Source organism: Scophthalmus maximus, chromosome 14 (assembly GCF_022379125.1).
Source record: "Scophthalmus maximus strain ysfricsl-2021 chromosome 14, ASM2237912v1, whole genome shotgun sequence".
In the NCBI taxonomy this organism is placed as follows: Eukaryota; Metazoa; Chordata; class Actinopteri; order Pleuronectiformes; family Scophthalmidae; genus Scophthalmus; species Scophthalmus maximus.
This window is the reverse complement of record NC_061528.1, coordinates 19,303,725-19,325,720: the sequence shown is the minus strand read 5'-3', so window position 1 is coordinate 19,325,720 and position 21,996 is coordinate 19,303,725.

The following is a 21,996-nucleotide window of genomic DNA, read 5'->3' as shown; positions in this document are numbered from 1 at the left end:
CCTTTGATTGGTTTGTTCAGTGCACCCTAACATACTAAAGGAATAGGAATAACTCAGGGATGGACAGACAATCAGACTTAATGGCCACTTCAAGCCGCCACCTTTTCGCAGCCTTGATGGTTTATGATGCCAGTGAATCTAAATTAATTTAACCTTTGTACTCATGGTTTCAGAAAAACGAACTGAGCGTTTGAATTGTGGAGAATATGCAAGCTAAAATAGTGTGGTGTAATTATTGATTAATATTATGTTTAAGCATTTATACTGTATCTTATATCTTACTCAACTGCTTTGAATGAACTTCTATAAAAGCCCAAGAAGGAAAAACATGCACAGTGCTGTGCAGGGAGGTCTGTACAAACTTCGTCTTCCTCTCCCTCAGGTTTTAAGGTGAAGCCAAAGAGGCACCAAAAACAAGCAGTATAACTTTACTGTAAAGTTGCTGACATAAAGTTTGCCCGGCAGGTCCTTTCCTCTGCTGGTGTCATACAGTCAGGATCTGAGGAGAGTCCAGTTCTGGTTAATAAGAGGCCTGCAAGTAGACCATTTCTGAGGAAGACATGGTTTCAGAGAGCCCATCTCAAGGTCAACATCAATGGGATAATCTCTCAGTTTGTGTCCAGAATGAGTCCAATAATGTCAATGCTGGTCCTCAATAAATTTGTCGTTATTGCACAGAGGAAGTAAACACTTCCCCAAAGCCACAAGGCCAAGATTTTGTTTTGTTTCTCTCGAGTAATGAGAGGTTGGAAGAATCGTCAATAAAACAGTTATTCTTTACCATAAAATCTAACTAACTCATTCCAACTGACAAACCCCTTAGTATACTGTGTGTGTGCAGCCTGTCAACCTGAAACTAATATTCTGGAGCAATAATCTATCTCTAGAACCGCAATAAGTCTAATTTTGAGACCCTTGGACAACAAATTACAGCTTGAAATTGAAGTAGACAGTCTTCAGATTTGAATATCTTTGGGCCAAAACATTAACAAGAATTCAGAAGAGAAATTAGCTCTGTGCCGACACTGTAACTGGGGCTTTAACATTTTGGCACAGAAATCAAAAAAAGGACCCACATCTGTAAATGGTTACAGAAACACAGTGCTGTATATGTAAATGTTAATGCATTCAATATTTTTCTTTGAATCACCCATTCTACATTTCCACACGTGGAATGGCACAAATAAATGAAAGGTCTATAAATATACAGAGTCTGAGGCAGATTAATTGATGTTAGTTTGTGTTTCAGGGGACGTGATCTCAGCACTATCACCTTAATAAAATGGAAACATTTTGCTGCCAGCGACTAAAAACATTACAACATCCTAACCTGCCTTAGTGGGTTTCCTACCTGTAAATGTTTTCAGTGTACATTTCTTGAAAACCTTCCAACCATATCATCACTAACTCAGATAAGTAGGCCATTCACACCTTGTTGTGATCTGCCAGGATCTGAAAGTCCTGTTGCATCATGAACTCTGAAAAAACCTTTGGTTTTACTTTTGGATTTCCCCGGTGTGAGATTAATAAAGTCTCATCTTGTCCTAGACTCATTGTGCAGTAAAATGGTCCCTGTCAGTGTTTTAATATTATATATAGTTTTTTATTAATAATATTATTTATACATTAATGAACATGTTGCAATTTACTTGTGCTGGTGTTTAGAAGGTAAGAAAAATTGTAATCTGAGTACATATGCCTCAGAGAAATTATATCATCAAAGTGAAATGAAATAAACCATACATTAATAAACTGTTGTTAATTTATATTATAAAGATTAACGAGTGTATTTTAGCCGTGCTCTCCTCTCAAAGATATATGTAATACCTCATCAAGTCAGTTTGTGGTGATCATGCGACTCGCCAGAACCTTCGGTTTGCCTGTCGCGGTCTACCTGGCCGACAGAGTATTGCCTCCATTGGCCACATGGGCTACGTCCTCGAGGGATGTTGCCCCTGAATTGGGACACAGCTTATATTGTCTCTGTCCTTCCTTTTGTCACTTCATCTGCTTTGTTCCTGCTATGTTCTCCTGTGTTGTTTCCTCAGGTTTTTTTTGTTCTTTGGTCCTGTCTTCATATATTTGCCAACTACCTGAGTGTTTTTTGTGGTTTGGATATTAGTCTTTTTTTTGTGTCAATTCTTAATGAACATTAGCTCATGTCACAGGGAGCAAAGAGAATATAGTGAGTGTCAGTGTAATGGTGTACTGAAAATTCGAGAAAAAGAAACCGAAATAAGCAAAATAAGTAACTAACAGCTGTTTTTAGTAATTCAACATCCAAATGTGTTTAACCGTAAATCCCAATCCACCCATGACATTCAACGTCAATGTAAAGTCCACACAAAGGTTCTGGACTCTCAAAATGACAACAACTTTTACTTGACACAAAGAGTTTTGAATTCATACTTTAAATTCATAACTCAATCTAGCCCAATTAATCCAAGGTTAATTGAGACACATACATTGTGCACTTTGCATAGATTTTAATAGCTGAAATGATTGTAAAAGTACATACTCAATGGTTTTGTCAGGTGTACTCATAACTTCAATATAAAAAACTTTTTTTTGTGTGCAAGCTGTTTCCTATAAACGTTTAAGTTGAGTGAGCGAGTTGAGATTTACAGTGACAGGAGAGAAGGGTCACATGAGCAGGAAAGAAGATGTGTAAATGATTGTTTATCAGTATACAGTATATGTGGCGACTTGTCCAGGGTGTACCACCTGGAATTCACTCAAGCCCTCCCCCGGTGAAACCCTCAAAGAATAAGAGGTGCAGGGGTGGCTGTGGCTCAGGAGGTAGAGCCTGTCGTCCTTTTGACCCGAAGGTTGGTAGTTCAATCCCAGCTTCCCCCATTCCACATGCCAATTTGTCTTTGGGCAAGACACTTGACTTGCATTGATATTCATAGCCACACCACACATGCCTACAAAATACATTTATTATTGTCATCAGGTCCTACAATATAATTTTACAATAGCTTTATTAATGTTTTATTATTGTGTTGGCCTGCATCCAATAAAACATTTGATAATTAAAATATTTTACCAATGTAGCACATATTGAATATTTAAGACTGCCTGCAGTGTGGGTGTGTCATCTCTCTGAAAGCATTTCTTGCCAGCACCGACTCTTAGGACCAACAGTGCTCTGATTCATCATGGTACCTGACTCCTGAGGGATGTACCAACACCAAGACTTTTAACCATGATCCTGAGTCTCCCTGAGTCTTTCAGTGTTTCATATCTGCTCAACTGGTAGCAAGTGCAAACACATATTTCACTTTTAATTTAATATGCATGTGGCACGTTGAAATAACAGCTGTAGCTGACTTCATCTGACAGCTTGTTTTCATGAGCTACTTGACCCAAACGCTGGTACAGAAATAGTAAATTTACAAGCTTAAATTGCTCATATGATATGAATGATAGTTCAGCTGGGAGATTGCAACTCCTGAAATTGATGTGACACGGGCCACTAGAGAAGACGTATCATGCTGTTGGATCTACAGAAACACACTGACTGTAAAGTGACGATACAGAGTGGAGCTTCTTCCATGACAACAGATCTTTGGCTGAGTTGACAGTCTGCAGAGAGCATTTAATCTAGAAGACAGACACATTCTGCTTTGGCCTGTCATCAAACCAGTGAAAGTAATGGTCAGCGCTGGGTAAAAACAAGAGGCTGATACCTCAATGTTTTGTACACTGCTCTTTGCTAATGATAATGTACTGTAGGAACTAAGCACATCCATGTAGTTTGCCCAACTTTCTGACTTCAGTCAGAAGTTAGTCGCACTGGTGCGCCAAACTAATTCTTCACATTCACTCAATTTTCCCTTGGACACATTGCAGAATGGTCATACTACAGAACCGGACTGATAAAGGATAAAGGAGAGTTTTGCTGCAACAGTTGCAGACTGAAGGGGACAAAACACATAAAGGTGCGGTGAAAAAAGGATCAGATTTTGATTGGCTTAATTTTTTTAGAATGTTCATTTGATAATACTACTAATAATAACAACTTTTGTTGTTGACCCTGATCAGGACTTCATCCACAGGTCTGCAGGTTGCCATTAAATTGGGTGAACCTGTTCAAACTGACAGGTTTAACCTTTTAACACTTTCAGTCAAAAATGCAGACATGCTTGGGGATTATTTTGTATGGTGCCTTTTACATGTTGATACTGTGGAAAGCGTTCAACATGTAGCTTCAGGTTATCTTTGATCTGTTGACTGCCACTGTACCCCCACAGCTTTTATAGAGGTGAGACTGAAAATACAGAGGTCACTCCTTCAGCAGCTGTTGCATCATTTGAACTTAACTTGGTGGCAATATCAAACACTAGGGGGTCAGTACAACATCATGTGGGATTTGTCTGTCAAACAAATTGTACCTCTTGGAAGAATGTGTAGGTACTCTATGCTGTTTATGACTCTGGCTTTTGTGAAGTATTAGTCACGCAAGAAAGATATTTTAATTTCTATGCAGACAAACTTGTCGACACTTCCAAGAGCAAAAACATACATAAACCCACACACACACTAACTGTGAAAGGAAAACAAATGGCTCATTTACAAAGTACTAAAAGGTATGCTTTCACCATCTCTCATGCAAAGTAGCCATGTGAATTAGAAAGGGAGCTGGCATTGCTGCTGCCTTCTTACGAGAAAGTCAACAAACTCAAGAGCTCTGGTTTAAATCTCAGGGCTGGCAAGGCACTCAGTCGCCTCCTCTGCTCCTCCTCCTCCCAGACTGCATGTTCACCGCTCGCCGCATGAAGTTTGGTGATGGTGCTTGTTTTCTTAGTGCTCCAAACCACCAGTGGCACTGACACATTGCACCCGCTGTGCCCTTGTGTTACTGCTGCCCCCTCCCCTCCTTGTCATCCTCTTACTTGATCTGTTTTGCCAGCGCTGTCTTTCTTCATTAAGAGCAAATGCCCTCAGAAACAGTTACACACACAGCTGGCCTCTCCAACCTCCTGTGAACCCCTCGCTGCACGTTAGGCTACGGGGCTTGTGTCTGTCGACTGTCCCTCTGCCAATCTACAATGTGACTGGCTGTGCAGTGGTGAGCTGTCCCACGCCTATGTAGCCTTTCTTCCTAGGCAGCCAGCTCCTGGAGGGACCAACAGCAGCTTCAGCTAAGGGGCCAACCCCGGGGCCCATTTGGTTTTGGTTTCCTTCGCCTGCCACTGTGCCACACCTAGCATGAGCTGGACTAAATGAGACCAGTGTGTAGATTGAAAGATCGGGCTTAAACTGAAACCAATAAAAGGCGAGGCTGTACAAACGACTCCACAGCCGTTTGCAGGTCATATGTCTGTCTGTCTGTCAATTTATTCATGTTCAACCCGACCCGCCCTGTCTGTAACTCGTTTATGCATAAATTCTTTGCGCACGCTATCGCATGGAAGCACTGAGAGTCAGAGGCCATGGCTCATGGGCAGACATTGGCATTCCCTGCTTTCTCCCATTTTACCCCTCCACTATAGGCAGAAACATGTGCGCAAGGAACATTCCTTCCAGTGTACCTCGGCTCTTCCCTCCCTCAGTGGGGGAGAGGCCTGTTTCTAGACTCTGTCCAAAGGTTGTCTGAGTCTGAGTTTAAATGCCGCAGCCACTCTTCATTAGTCACAACAATATTCTTGGTTGGTATGGACAGAATATTGTTAGAAACAGTGGTTAAGGTCAGTTGCATCAGAAAGTGAACAGTCTAGTTTAATTTTAGCTACATGTGGTTTGCATATGTAACTGGAATGCAATGCTTACACCTAAACAATTGACACTACCTACGTACCTATCTACCTACCTATCCATAGATAATGTCTTCAAAGTGTCACATTCTCTGACCAACAGTTCAACACCCAAAGTTGTTAGATCTAATGATGAAGAGTAGCAGCAAATCTGGCCAATAGAGAAACTGCAACCCGGAAATATTTAGCATTTTTGCGCCCCAATCTATTAATCAGTCATGACTAATCAATTAGTAATAACTCTTGTTCCCTTTTCTGCCATTCCCCTACTCGATGCATCAACTACTTGTTTCAGCTTTACAAACATGTTGACTGCACATATGAAACATATGGCTCACATGTTAAACTCAGCCACTCTTCAGTTCTTCGATGGTTCACCGGAGGAGATGTAAACCCACATTTACATCTGAAAGTCAAGATTATAACCTTCAATCATAGCAGCATTCCTCAAGCCCTTTTCAGAGGAAGCATGAAAAGTGTCTGCTGCCATTCCCTTAAAAAGTACTAAGGTTATAAAGACACATCCTCCCATTCTAATTACCACAGTTGGAGACAGTCCAAGTCGTAGTAGGTCTGCCTTCTGGCACTGTAGAAAGTAGAGTTTCGAGGGAGTCGAGTTTCATTAAGTATTCCAAGAACTGCTTGATACTTCTTTTAAAGCTTGTGGTAGAAAATCCCAAACCCAACAATAAAGATATCTTTCATCTCTTTCATTAAACATGTTGATATATTTTGCTGATTGATGGCATCAACCAGCACAGGTACATATACTTTTATGGACTATGTAATACGTTTACTGCCAAATCATCATCACCACATTGACTTAAGTAAAAAAGTTGCCACTGATTCACTAAGGAAAAACATTATTCATATATGGGTTTTTTTAGGTTACATTACCTTCATAATCTCTGACCTTTAAGACCGGATGTTGTAGGGTTGCTAATTGAATTCATGCTTTCAATTAAAATTGACACATTTTAAGATGCATACTTAACTTCAGGAGTAATTTACAAAGTTGTATTTTCAACAAAAAACTCAGTTTTTCAGTTGAGTTATATCATCACACTAATAACAAATACAAATGAAACAACATTCTTTTTATATTTGTATGACATGAAAGATCGACTTTGATTTAAATGAGAAGCAGCTACTGACTTTTGTCTTCTTGGAAGTGTCAGCTTTTCTGCTGAGTGAGTTTACTACCTCAGTAGACACTTATTTGGAACAATCAGACTGTAAATAGGACAATGTCCCGTTTCTTTCAAGTGTGACAGCCAAGCACGTGTGCATGGACACACATGCTCAGATACACTTGTAAGTTCTTGTATAAAGTGCACACAGACATCTATCATAGCACGCTTCCATGCAAGTGCCTGACAGATGGCTGAAGCTGCCCCAGTTTGGCTATAGATGGTCACGCAAGGTAAAGGAGGCCCATCATAAATACTGTGACTGGAGGGCCAAAGGGATAATCCTCAGACAAGGATGCTCACAGAGACATTGGGAATGCATGACTGTGTGAAGGCCCATGTTCAAAAAATGCAATCATCATGTCTACTCTTGGTGTATGAATATTACTGTCAGTTAAATTTGAGAATAAAGAAAAAGCTAGATATGACTCGATGTCAAGTACACTTAGGATAATTCAGTTGTATTAAATACACTTTTTAACCTGTTTACACACTTCACAATATGAAACCATAATTTGTCTCCAAAGAAACAAAGGGAAAACGTTTCTCTCTCTGAGAGAGAGTCAGAGAGCCATTACAGTGCTACTTTATTCACCAGCAACACAGTAAAACTAACCTGTTTGATTTGTGTGGGTTTGTATGTACATTATCTATTATTCTGCTATGTACACGTGTGTTGAAGGTGGATCATGATAATGAATCATCTTAAGCATCTGATATATAAAGAGAAACAAGGAACCTTTGAGACCTAACTCTAAAAGTCACTGGTTTTGTTATTGAGAAGATTTAAAAAGTAATAGTCTTCTTGTCCCCATGAACACGTGGGTCATGGGATCACACGCAGAGGTTGGGGATTGATTTAGGTTTCCTTTTTTCTAACATCTTTTTTCTTTTTTTTGTGGCATGGTTTTTGAAAGCATCCATACTTTTCTTTTTACTTCCTAAACCTTTTAAAAGTACTGCAATAGCTCTTAATGATGTATTTCAAGAAAGTCTGGGTGTGAATGTAATTTTTGGATTTGTGCAGCAGCATGTTCAATATAAAATGGGTTGGCAAGTGGCTCTTTTAAGCCAACATCAATCATTTTTATTGATATCAGTCACCTTGAAGGTTGAAACTAATTAATTGTCATTGTAATTTTCTTCTATTAAAAAAAAGCACCTATGCATCCATTCAGCTTCTTTGGGCAAAAATATTTTCAGTTGTTGGAGAAACTCAGTATACTCTTCTACTGATAAATACTAAGAGGCTTGAGTTAGTGTTATGGTTTATGTATGTATATTGGACTAGTCAAGTGACAATTAAAAAAAAAGAAGCTAAAATGTCACTTATTGTGTTGTTATAAATCCTATTTTATTTTGAAATGATAAATAAAAGTGGCACCGGACACCATTTGATGTTCTCTATTGAGTCAGCAAAAAGCAGTTCTATTAAAAGCTCCTGCTCAGTGACCCTTTGTGAAGCCAAAGCCTTGGCAGCCTGCCCAACACACAAAACATGGAAGGGAAAGTACTTGTCTTAAGGAGGAAAGCACAACACAGAAGGTATGTTGTGCTTGAGTGCCATGCCACTGGAACAGAGGAGTTTAATACTAAAAATACCTGCCTCCCACCACATTTGCACTCCCAAAAACGCAACAGCCTTTTCACTGGAAGACCGAAAAGCTCTGAGGCAATTACTGCAAAATTGCTCTTATTTTCTTAAAGTCTTCATAATTTCCAGTCAACTTGTAATTCATCAGTTCATGTGTGTTTGCATCAAGTGAGCCGGCAGAGGAAATAAGCTAACGCCCTGCCGCTATTTAAAGCCTCAACTATTCCAGGTAGGCCCTGAAACTGCGCTCACTCGACCGTGCCAAGCGTTTACCAAAACTCTTTGCCTGACACCTTTGACCAAGTAATGCGAAAGCAATTAGTGCATATCAAACACAGGCATTTCATGCGTAAGGGAGGTCACCCAAAGCCATCAGTTACAGGAATAAGCAGTAAAACAATTACAAGACAATTAAAATTCAAACTCAGAGTAAATTTACTTATTTTTTTTTACTTAACTTACATAAGTGAGCAGTGGAGGAGCAGACATCAAAAAGCCTGCATGTGTGCGTCCAACAGTCATCAAGTATGGCCAACACTCTGGAGGATACATGTCTAAACTATGTAATGTATTTCATACCATAATTGTCACATTTCACACTGTCTTTTTCCAGCGAGCACTGAAATGGATGCGTGTGACAGTGGTTTGACCTCATTCAGGTGGTTTGCATTTGGAGGATTATCTATTTATAGGCCAGTTAAATACGTGCCAGGTGTTGTCAAAAAGCCTGGCTGCAACTGGCCAGCTCTCTGGTGTCATGTGCAGCACACTTAGATTTACACAACCAAGACTTGAACAGCCATGCCAGCTGGAAAAAAAACAACAAAAAACATGTAACCAATGTTCAGGAAGCCGTTCTTAGCTGTAACCAAGCCAACTAAGTAATACTACCAATCGACTCATTAAAATCAGAATGAAACACTAACTTAAGTGTAAAGAAGAGTTTGACAGCCAGGACATTTTAGTGCACAAAAACAATTTGTATAAGCAAACACCAGAAGTGATTGATACCAGTGAAAACATACTGTATTTCAGTAACAAAAACATAAATTAATTATTATAAAATCAACTTGCCTGTATTTCTGCATGTTTGAAAGGAACACTTATAGTTACTGTGGGAAATGGTAAATCAACAAATATTAATTTCAACCGAGAAGCAAGTAATGGAAATTGTGAGGATGTTATGATTCCCACTACTTTAAATCTACCATTTCCCCAAACTGCATACAAATAATATGAATGAAATTGATGTTTTGGTAATTGTACACTCTGTCTCCGCTTACATGCATGTAGCTAATGTTCATCTCTTAGCGATACAGTGAAACCTAACTGTATATTATTTTTCTTTATGAGAGGGATCTATAGATGAGTTATCTCTGCAAATCAAATAAATACGGATGGAGCCTTCGAACCTACTTGAACCTAATCAGCTTCTGATTAAGTCAGAACATATGGTACACACTGATGGACCACCTATTTAGGAACGGAAATTCTTTAAATGCAAAACCCACTTAACGATAGAAACCAATATACAATAGATCTCTTTTTTTGCCCACATGTCACTGGTGGGTTAAAGACCCAAGCTATTTGTATACCTCTATATTTGATCTTGTTTTCATCTATTCAAAATTACATACTTGTGACCCACAATTCAATGACATGTCCACATACTGAGAAAAGGCATCCAAGCTGCATTTTTGTGTGAAAGGTGCATTACAAATCAAATGTATTATTATTCCAGGTTAAAGTTGCCAAGTTCAAAGTTAGGCAGACATACTCTAAACAGACTTAGAGAACTGGCTACCTTTGATCCCAGGAAATACAAGCAATGTCTCGCCAACCAGATGCCATCCAGTTGGCTGTCCTCTGGCTACAAACTTTCACAGCTCTTTGTGGCTGCCAACCCACAGGGCTCTTCCCACTTCCATTCTCCACTCCATCACTTTAAATCTGATCCTTGATTCAGAACGCGTACTGGTCCCTAGTCTGGGTTTTGGTCCACCACAATCAAACACAATCTTCTCCTGCTGGTGTTTTTGCCCCAGTGGTAGACAGGAACAGGAAGAGAGGGACAAAATGTTAAAAATGAAATGTGAAAGAAGGACATCTTCACTCCAAGCCATTATTGACGGTTTTCTGTTCAAGAAATCTTGGGCCTTCAAGTTTCTGCACATACAACTTTCTCTTGTTGTTTTCCCTTTAGACGGATTTAAAAAAAAAAAAATGTTTTCACTGTGCTTATATTCTTGTTTTTTTTAGGTTAGATATTTATTTAAAATTCCTGGTGACCCAAACGATGATTGAGGGACTGATATTTGGAAAGCTGTAGAATTTTGAATGTTTTATAGTTTACAATGTCATAACAAGGGTTGGGTACTGACCTTGTTACTTTTAAGGCCACTGACCAAATAACGTCAGTAATCAGAACACAGATTCATGTTATATTAAACAAAGGCCAAACTTTGAAACCTGAAATCTGGCTAAAAGAGTACAGAGAGAAAAAGAGGCAGTGGCAGACTAACGTGGAGTCCACACTCCAGATCAGTGTTTGGTGGTTGGCCTAATGCACCCGCAGGCCGAAGAAGAAGAGACTATTGTGACTATGAGCCAGGGCAATTGCGAGCAGAAAACTGTCACCAGTGTGGCAACAACAAAAGTTGTACCTTAGATGCTAAAAACAATGCTGGTCATGGAAACATGCTTAACCTTAGGAAACGTCAGGTCAAACAAAACTTGCTGATGAGGGTTCTGTGTTTGATAGCCTAAAAAATGTACCCGTCAATATCTAACATTAACATGCCTACTGCCAGCAGTCAAGAAGTTGAACGGTGAAAGTGGGATATCGACAACTTCCTCAACATCTTCCAATAATTAATTTGCTAGTTGGATTAAGTTGTTGGAGATAGCTGTTGGCTTTTGCATTGTCGTGGTTTTATGTTAGCTAAGCATTTTCACTGTTTCAAATGTGTAGAAGAACAACACTGTTAACTTGCTGAACATTAGACACTGGTAGAGTTAAAAATAACTAACATCTAGAGAACGTCAAACACAAGTTGTACACATTATGTATTTGTTCAAAGTCCCAACTGCATGCAAAAGACACAACTCTAACTTCTGACAGTGCAATGGAAAAAATCTCACAAAGAGTTACAGTAAAATCAAATTTGCACTGAAATCGATGGAGCCTATGTTTTGAAATAACACAAATGAGTCTCAAAGACTAAGCATGCTGTATTTTGAGAGAGTGCAGAATATGTAACAGCATGTCTTATATTCAAGCATTGTGTCAATTGTTCTGTTCGGACCTTATATAGAATATGGAAACTTTAATGTGAGTACATTCTACACTGCCATGTGCATTTGCTGTTGAAATATCTGCTATTGCATCTATCAGCACAGATATTCATCAGCGCTCTTTATTCTTGTCTGGGCAGCAGACAGAACCGGTAAGAATTCTGTTCATTTAATAGTTATTTCTCGACTAAAAGACATTTGTTGTCAGTGCCTCACTCAGCTCAGCAATTCCTTGCTTTAAGGCGTGCTGCACTTACGTCTGTGGCATATGTTGTGGAATGCGATTAATTCTCTCCATGCAATTCTGACAGTGTTATACTTGCACAATCTGCTCCACCCTGATGCTTGAGATAGAGGCTTGGATGTTTTAAATGTTTGAAGTACCATCAAAGTACCATTTCAGACATGTAACACATTCACATTATTTTGGGGTATTAAAGGGATTCAATATCTCAAAACACAAACTACAAACTAAGTAGGTATTTATGGAAACACTGTACTGGAGCTTCCTCTGAAAGGCATATCGTTTGTGTGGATGTATGATGTGTACCTCTTTGCACATGAGAGGTCAGCTATGTGAATACGATTACAGGTGCACCACATACACATCTTTCCAAGTGAAGCAATTTTTTAAAGCTGACAGAGCAGCAGACATGCATGATGATGTTCTTTCATGTTACTTGATGGAAAAATCTAGCAACAGGTGAAGCGTAAATTAATCTGCAACAGGACTGATGGTGATGCATCGGCATCTCATGTCATGAGCTGTACTGTTGCTTTTTTCTTTTGGTTATTTCCCTTCCACACATTTTATGTATAGAACCAAATCAAAACTTTAAATATTTTATTATTTAATTCAAAACATTTGACAGCCACTTACCCTTTGAACAGCAAACATATCCCAAACCTGTTATTATCAATCAAGAAACAGCTCCAAGAACTTGCTTAAAGGGCCCATATTATGCTCCAGAGACCTTTTCAGCCTGCCTCCACGTATATTTGGTTATCTGGGGTGTCTGCCAGCCCATGGGGAATGAAAAGAAAACAATGAGTCGTTGATTCGTGGTTTGGGTTGGCCATGCAGAAGGTCTGTAAATGAGCCATTCACAGCCCGGGCGTCAAGTGACGTAAGTTGACTCCTGCTACTGGGGCAACCACGCCCCCAACCTGAGCAGCACCTCCCACCTTGAAGTTTGGAAAAACAGATCGCATCTACGCCATAATTTTCTCCCCGCAAGCGAACGACGACCGCAGGCATGGCCAAGCTAGACTCGCGGCCGGCCGGCGTAGCTAGACTCGCGCAGGCCGGCCGGAATATTGTTAACGTTCTATCGCCCAGCCCCTTGTGCCCTGTGTGTAATTATGGAGAACGTGTTCGCTGTGCCTCCCGGGTCTCTACGTCGTGTTTGTGCCTTGTCACGTCGGCTGTTTTCATGGCAGCGCAACGTCGTAGTTGCACAGCAGACCCGGGGAGGAGCGAGGCGGAGCTTTGCGGAACACAAAGGGAGGGGGGCGAGGAGTGAGCAGGAAAGCGCTGGAATCGACCATAGTCTCACAGGGCTGTTTATACAGAAAGAGGAGGGTGCTGTGTGGCTTGATCCTTGAGGTGTTTTGACATGGAATGGCAAAGACATGTAGTGCACACACCTGAAAACCAATGAAACTTGTGTAAAAGGGGGCATAATATGGGCCCTTTAAATTCACAGGCTCTCAATTGCAACTCATCCAGAACTCAGGAGCCACATTATTAACTAAATCCAGGAGGTCTTGTCATATCTCCTCAGTTTTAGCATCACTGCCTCCACCGGTTGAGAGGAGATAAATGGGCGAGAGAGCAGAGGTGGGGAGAGGGTCAGTAAGAAGAGAGAGAAAAAGAGAGGGCCTTTTTTTAGTTGACAACATAGGACAAGTCCAACAACTGAAATCCTGAACAGCAACAGTTGTAAAATGCAGCTATAGTCTGACTGTTTTTTTTGAGGTCTATGCAAGTGGCAACCCACCGTGAGGTCACCTGTTGGTTTTGATCTGTGCAACCACCTACACCTGCAACCATGCACCGATTGGACAGACCAGCTGTAAATCACACTGTATCCATCCTTTGTTGATTTATCGTCTTTTTATTTTAAATGAGACCACAATTTACAAAATGAACATCATGCTGTATTCAAAAGACTTGAAACTACAGATTGAACAATGAACTTCTCAGGGAAATGTTTATTGACATTATAAATCAAGTGAGAAATAAAGTAGACTCAGGGAGTCGCCCTCTGCTGGTGATTCCAGAGAAAACAGACTTCAAGCACTTCTGCATTGGCTTCATTTTCCAGACCCAGTGACTACATCCATTTTTATAAACAGACTATGTGAAGGAAATAACATGGCAGTAATTTAATGTCCAGTCCAGAAATTAGACCATATCTGAGTTAAAGGGGCAGTAAGCAAATTTGAGCTTGTTTCTCTTTTTGTTGTTGTTGTGATTTTCCTGCTTTAGCCGGGCTGCGAACCCACGACTTCCGGTATTGGTGACAGGGGCACTAAAACTTAAGCCAAAATCACGGAATTGCAACGGTACCCGCTAGCAGGTCTCTTAACGTGTTGACGAGTGATGTTTACAAACTGCACTTGCAGTGTTGTGTGGTGCAGTCTGCACCACATTTTTTTTTGGATTTACAAAGCCTGGGCTGAGCCGAAAAAACACGCGCACACAAAAGCGACAGCTAACGGACAATCAGGAAATATTTGCAGATTTTTAGCAATTTTTCTGCAATTAAAACATGCAGAAAATGAATAAGGGCAAAAACATTAAGAAGCTGCACGGCGCTGCTATAACTTTTTAACATGCCAGTATTGTGTAAGGACCGACAGGACATCTTTCCAGATATTATTTGATTAAGAAACCATGTATCCACTACTTGTCACTGCACTTTTTTGAGTTTGTGGACTGCACCTTAGTGGACTGCACCTTTTTTGTTCTGATTTATTCTTATGCAACTATAATTTTGTTTTTCTAAAATGATTAAAGCTGCAAAAAGTATTAATTCAATAAAATTAGTTAAATTAATCAGATCTGCTATATATTTTAGGATATATTGTATGCTATTGTATGTCTTTTTACTCAATTTATTTATGACAGCTTTAGTTGCTAGTTTTTTTTACAAATAAAGATGTTACAAATGCTTTGTTAGAAATCAAATTACCCAGCAGTATGTACGGGTAAAGCTGAAACAATTAGTCCATTAATTGATAAGTTGATTGAAAGAAAAGAGGAAACAAACAACAACAAAAAGAAAACACAGCACGACTAGAAATCAGTGTGCTCACTGCAAAGTTTGATATGAGAGAGGATTTACTGTCTTTACAAGCCATATATGCTGTCGTATGTGCAACTGGAAAAGAGGCAGCACTGCAAAGACCCAAACCTGGGAAGCCAGCTGCCAGTAGTATCATCATCATCATCATCACTGCCATCTGACATCAGATGCCAAAGAGAGGCAGTTCCAGCCGTCGTGTATACTGAATGTGTTTATGGCTCTCAAAGGAAGTTATAAAATTTAAAATGGCCCTTGAAAGGAAAAAGGTTCTCCACTCTTGCCAAGGTCAAGTATCGTTGTTAACTAGGGCTCTGCCCTTGGACCCACCCCGAAATATGCAATTTTCAGATGGTGTCTAGGTTCAAATCCTTTACAGCAGCAAACGCAAAGTTATTAATGTTAATATGCATCTAGGTCAACACAAAAAGGAAGATTACATTTTGCTTTCTGTTGTGGGAAACATTGCACTTTCCATTTTAGTGGCCCAAGAATAAATAGGTAATTCCTTCAAGTAAAAGATGGATTATTTTGAAAAATTAAAATGAATGTGAAATTCAAAAACAATGTACTTTGGAAGGAATTAAGAGTATTAGGGGCAACTATCCAGAACATTCACAATCCATACAGGTAAGAGTGGGAAATTGGAAAATGGTACATGTGATCGCAGTTTTTCTTTCATCATCTCTATTGTGATGGGTTGCCACTTCCTTCAGCAGTGACCAATATATTTTGTACAGAGTAATATCTAGGTGCCAGTGGAGTGTTTACAAGAGGCAGGAAGTGAGATGAGCTGGTATGGTTTCCCACGCTGACTGTGCGATAGTGACAACAGGAACGACGGCCAATGGTTGCCCAAGAGAACAGTGTCCATTTTTATCCAAGGTCAGTGCAGGTACATTCCTACTTTGACGACACTTACTAAACCTTCCTTTCATGTTCCAGTATAACAAATCCTTTGCTCTGTTAAAAAAAAAGGAAAGTCTCGTTTTGAATGGGCTATAAGTGTTTTGTCAGACTTTTATGATTCACTTTGTTCTGTAATAACTAAGAATCGCCAGTGTATTTCATCATTATTATTATTCTTGAGAGACTTGTAGCTGCTCTGACCTTGGTAATTATTCTTTATTAGGAAAATCCATCACAATCTCATTTTGGGATCTCTTAAGGCAAACCCATGATTGAGAATAAAACGAAGGTTTCCTCTGGATTAATGACGTGTCTGCAGTTACTTTCATCCTCATTGCCAGTGCTGTGAATATTTCATCCGTTTGGGCTGGCCCTTGGAATAGCACTGGCAGTGCTAACTTATAGACAACTTTGCCTCTTTTTCAGTTAGTTCTGGTTGGCATTCACTACAGACAGATTGGCCAAGGGCTTGAGCAGCGGCTCCAAAAGGCCTCTGCCATGTTTACTGTACTGAACAAGCCTCCGCACAGCACAACATGGGTGGCCCCGCTACGCAGTCGCCTTCAGTCTCAGTGAAAATGCTGCACTATTTTGGAAACACCGCACCCGTCTGGCTCAGGTCTTACCCAGCACATAACATAATGGCCCTTATCCTGCGCATGAACTATATGGTTTCAGACATGATCCCATACATCTGTGTGAGTGTCTAGGCCAAGTATAATGGAAAAAGTAAGATATTAAAATTTACATAATGTCATTTAAATAAAAGGGAATAAAGACAAGAAAAACAACAACATATTATTAGACTTTAAATAGGATGGGTGACATCATGAATGGCCATTGACTTGTGGTGATTTCAGGGCAAAGAATTTTCATTTGAGCCGGCTGCTCATCAACTTCTTGCACAAATGTCAGACAACCCAAGAAGTGCCAAATGTTGTGTAACTGCTCCTCAATTAAAGATGCTTGCCCTTTAGTGGCCTTAACAGCACCTCAACATAACAATGTGTCAGTATAGTCTTTGCAGGGTGTTCCTATCACCATGCATTTTGCATGTGTGCCCAAGGAAGTGTTTGCATTACAAATGTGACACACTAGCCTACAATGACGCACAGCATAGCACAGTCCTTTGTGAACCCAGTGCCCAGCAGATCGTCATCAGGTCTGTTCACCTGATGCCACTGAAAATCATTCTTGTGTGTTATCATGGTACTTTCTCTGGAACTCCCTGTGTTCCACCATGCCAGTGATTTCCAGGGTCCAGAGCCCAAAGTGGGATACTTCAGCAGGGAAATTAATCATTTACTTTCACTGGTATTTAATTTGGCTTAAAATCACAGGCAAACACAAACATACTATATATACACAAACACACACAAACACACACAGTCACAAGTACAGTTTCAAATGGTCAGTGTTCCTTGCATCATTAACTGTCCAAGGGCCAGGATGACTCACAGGCGTTTCATTTGTTTTAAGTGTCCACCACAGCAATGGGTCCAAAGTCTTTCAAATTTTGACCAACTGCTGAGCTGCTCCCTCATCCCCTCTGCTCTGTTTTTACAAGGCCTCAACATTTTCATGCACTGTGCACCCAGGTCAGGTCACAGGGGTTGGTGTAATTCAGCGTGTGCATTCCGATGGTAGTCATTCTATTTTCCTCTCCCTTTCATGTGCCTCTCTGTAAGTGTGGCACTTGCCGTTACAGCCATTTTCCAAGATAACAACTGTCAAACAAGACTAATTATAATGGGAGGGAAAGGGCTGGGGGTGTCCACATGTTGCTTGGGAGAAAGACAAACTCCTGTGATTAATTGTACAGTAATGGAAAAGTAAGTTCCTACAGCGCCAAAAATGTGAAATGATTTGTAACTGAACAAGAAAGGGAAAGTGAGGTGAGATTGCTGAGAGAAAAATTGGGGAAATAAATGGAGGAAGACAGATGGGTTTCCAGAGGATGAAACAAAAAAGATAGGAGACGAGCAGTGAACAGATAACTGTGGCAGCGATGTGGAGGTTTTCAAAGGTTTGTTAAAGGAATACGTCAGGAATTAGGCTTATTTGTTTTCTTGCCAAGAGTTAGATGAGAGGACTGATAGCCTACCACTCGCATGTCTGAACAGTAAAATGTAGCTAGATTAAAGACAGTTAAATACTTGTGATTTATAACAACTGGCTTTAAGTAGTGGGGAACAAACATTTTAATAAATGTGCTCTTTTGATTATAGTGAAGAGATGATATCACTCTTATGTCTGTATGATAAATATAGGTTTACCACCAAAAGACAGTCAACTTAGCTTAGTGCAAAGACTGGAAATGTGTGTGTGTGTGTGTGTGTGTGTGTGTGGCGGGGGGGTCACGCTATGTAAAACAGTGGTCATCCACTCTATTGAGAGTATAAGTGCTGAAATACCCTTGCTACCAAATCTCAATCCAAGCTGAAGTACAAAGTTGCCAACTTCAACCACAATGGTCGTTGTTCACGTTCCTCACTTGCACATACAAACAGATAAGAGGCAACGTTGAACTGCCTCCACAGCCATGTCAACCAGTTCTTGTTGCCCTACTCCTCCTGTCTCACCACTCATAGCGCTTCCTACTTGTCTGCCATCCTACTCCCTAAATTCTCCTAATCCATGAGTTCTGTGCTCCCCCACAGTCTGCATAAAATGAAAAGTGCTGTATCTTCAACCTTTAAACCAGTGCTCTCCTACACATTTCATAAATCTTTCATAACTCTATCAGGATACAAAAAACAGGCACGTAAATACGTTTCACACCCATACACCCTTCAAAAATCCCAGGTGAAGTAAGTCTTTTGTTCCTTTCTAATGTAATACATCTGTCAAGCTGTCCCCACTTCTATCTCAAATAGATCATCATACATATCCATTCATGGGTGTGTACAAACATTGTAATTTAATACGCATTGAATAATAAATCGCTAAACAGTCTCTGAAAAGATGCTTTTACCTGCTTAGAAACACAACAACAGAGAATACAGTTAAATAAATGGAAAGGTGCTGGAAAGCAAATCAGCTTGTACATCATTTGCGAATATGCTGGGACGAGGTTATTGATTCGCAGATGATTTAAAGCTCAAAGACGGGGAAAATTCCAAGTAAGAATCAAGAATCTACCAGACTCCATATTATCATTACTCTGAAATTACAGTCATTATAAAAAATATTGAATAATATTGACTCACTATCATGTGGTCATGTTGAAGGCCAAACAGAGAGTCTGGGATATTTGGAAAATAGCTGTGCTTACATCAGCAGCACTGGGGAGTGGGGAGTGCTAACACGTTACTCCCATGCACAGATTGTTTACACAGACGACACCCAGATCAGAGTGTCTTCATCTCATTACATGAAATATTTAGTAGGGGAAAATGTCATGATCTGCTGAGGGTGACAAGGCAACAAAGATCAGTGTGACAGAGTAATGATGACAAAATGCAGTGTGTGTGTGTGTGTGTGTGTGTGTGTGTGTGTGTGTGTGTGTGTGCACTCATGACACAATATGCTTTTAAATTATCACCCTATATGAAAAACATGTTTTTGCTTGTTTAGTTTTTATTGAGAATAAGTAAAATATCTGTATATCTGTAAAAAAAGACTATAATAATAATAATAATACAATTTATTTGTATTCATTTTTTCTAGCACCTTAATTAAGTGCTTTACAAGACAATAGTTTAAGACAAACAATAGGAAACCATTGAAAGCTGTTTGAATATCACGCAGCATTAGTGAAGTAAAATAGGAGTAACAATGCTACAGATCAGTAAAAACCTCAGATGGTTCTGAACGACTTGTTCCTGTGCAAAGGAAAAAGAAAGCAGAGCCCAGCATCACCTTTATGAGTCTCAAGGAACATTTTAAAATGATATTACCTCTTCCACCCATTCACTAATTAATCTGACCTGAATGTCTACAGACTGTTGGTGGAAACCAGAGATCTGGAAAGATAACCACACCCTGGACCTTGCTGCCTCACCATGCCACTCACCTGTGGAGAAGCATCCTATGGATACCTTTTACTCTCTTATCATGTGACCCTGCCCTGCTATGCAGATTACCTATCCAGATACAGGCAGTGGGGCCCCCAGAAATTTTTCACAGGGGTGGCCAGATGGGGCGACTGAAAATCTCCCAGTGGCACACCAAAACCAAAAGCCATTACTGAATTTCCATAACTGAATTTTCATTCTATTATGCCGTCGTAATATATTTTAGACTTTTAGATTTTTGATGGCCCCACTGGACACAGGTTGCATTTTATTGGATATTAAAATGTGCCATGAGATATTGAATTCACCCTAACATATTATAAGGCATGGGCATGTTTTAGCAAAAGCAGACCTAAAGTCTCTAAAGTTGTGATGGTGACATTAATTTATGGATAATGAATTTTTAATTTCTCAACAGGTTTATTTACTGCAGGAGTTTGCAGAATGTGACATCCGCCCAGGGGCGGACTGGCCATCGGGAGGTTGGGAGATTTCCCGAACGGCCGGTCCATCCCAGGCTGAACTAGCCAGCGGTCATATTTCAATGTCAGATGGCAGTTACAGTCACGCATACAGAACGCATTAAAACAGGTGACTGTACGGCCCTCAGTCGTGACGTTGGCTGCCCCTGCTTTTGCATCCGGAGTAAGCGCAAAACGGAGGTCTAGCCCGACGACACCCCCGTCAGACTGGGCCAGTTTAATACTGTCAATTTAGATGGGGAATGCGAGTGGACGAAAGGCCCCTCCCAACTTGGACTGTTCCGCTTTTTGTTAAATCTGATTCGCTCAGCCTGACCCTCTGCTGGACGACTTACTCTGACGTTACACAGAGAAAACCGAAAATGTCAAAACAAAAATAATGTGGTGGTGGAGATGATAAAGAAATGGGAGGTGCGGATGAGTTGAGATTAAAAAGGAAAAAAACTGTTGGAGCAAGATGTTGCAAAATGCCCAAGATTAACTGCCATTTTCTTTAGTGGAAACACTAAAGTTAGTGAGGTAGGAGAGTCTCTGTTTTTTTTGTTCTTTTTTTGAGGAGGGCGGGTTGAGAAGGTATAGGCCTGTATACCTTGGCGTTGGGTTGTTTCGGTCTCTATTTGTAGTATTATTATTATTCTATTAAAATTACCTCGAAGAAAGGTTCTTTGTGCGCCCTTCATGCACTCTCATGAAAGGCTGTTTATCCCTGCATCTGCCACATATCAAGCAATATGGCCTGCGCATTATTAGCCACCTGCAATTACAGGCCACTCAAACCTTATAGCCAGACAAACCTTTGACAAGGTGACCAGCTGTACTGTATATCCATCCCTTACATTACTCATTTCTCAAGGCTGGTTGATGATACAGATATTACAGGTCATACTGAGGGAATAAACAGCAAAAAGATTCAACCCTAACTGGATGGAGGTTTACTGAGTTGGGATGTGATGTCTATCATTTTTATAGTGTCATTAATAAAGTGTCTGGAAAGGGAAATCAAGAGCATCTAACACAAGAATTTCATCTTGAAACAGTTGATCATGAAGGCTCAGTGGAGGGATTCCAGTTCATTCTGTTAGAGGAGTCCATGGAGGGGCACACATTACTTCATAATATTGCTCACGATATTCCATTTATCGTGTACTGTAAATATGATGTAAAACAAAATATCACTCTGGTCAGAGGACATTAGATAATCACGGACATTTGACTCTGCGGACTCGACTGTGTGCATAAAGTTTATTAAAAGTCATTAATCAATTTTGTGATCTCATATTGGGCAACAAAAATGGCTCATTATCAGTCAATTTATTAACAATTTCACCTGTCTGTAGAAATAGCTGGGGCATTGTGGGTAGCTAGGGTGTTGTATCTTGCTCATATTTTGATCATTGGAGGTCAGTCCAGGTAAGCGTCTCTTGAGGGAAAACTACCTGTGCCC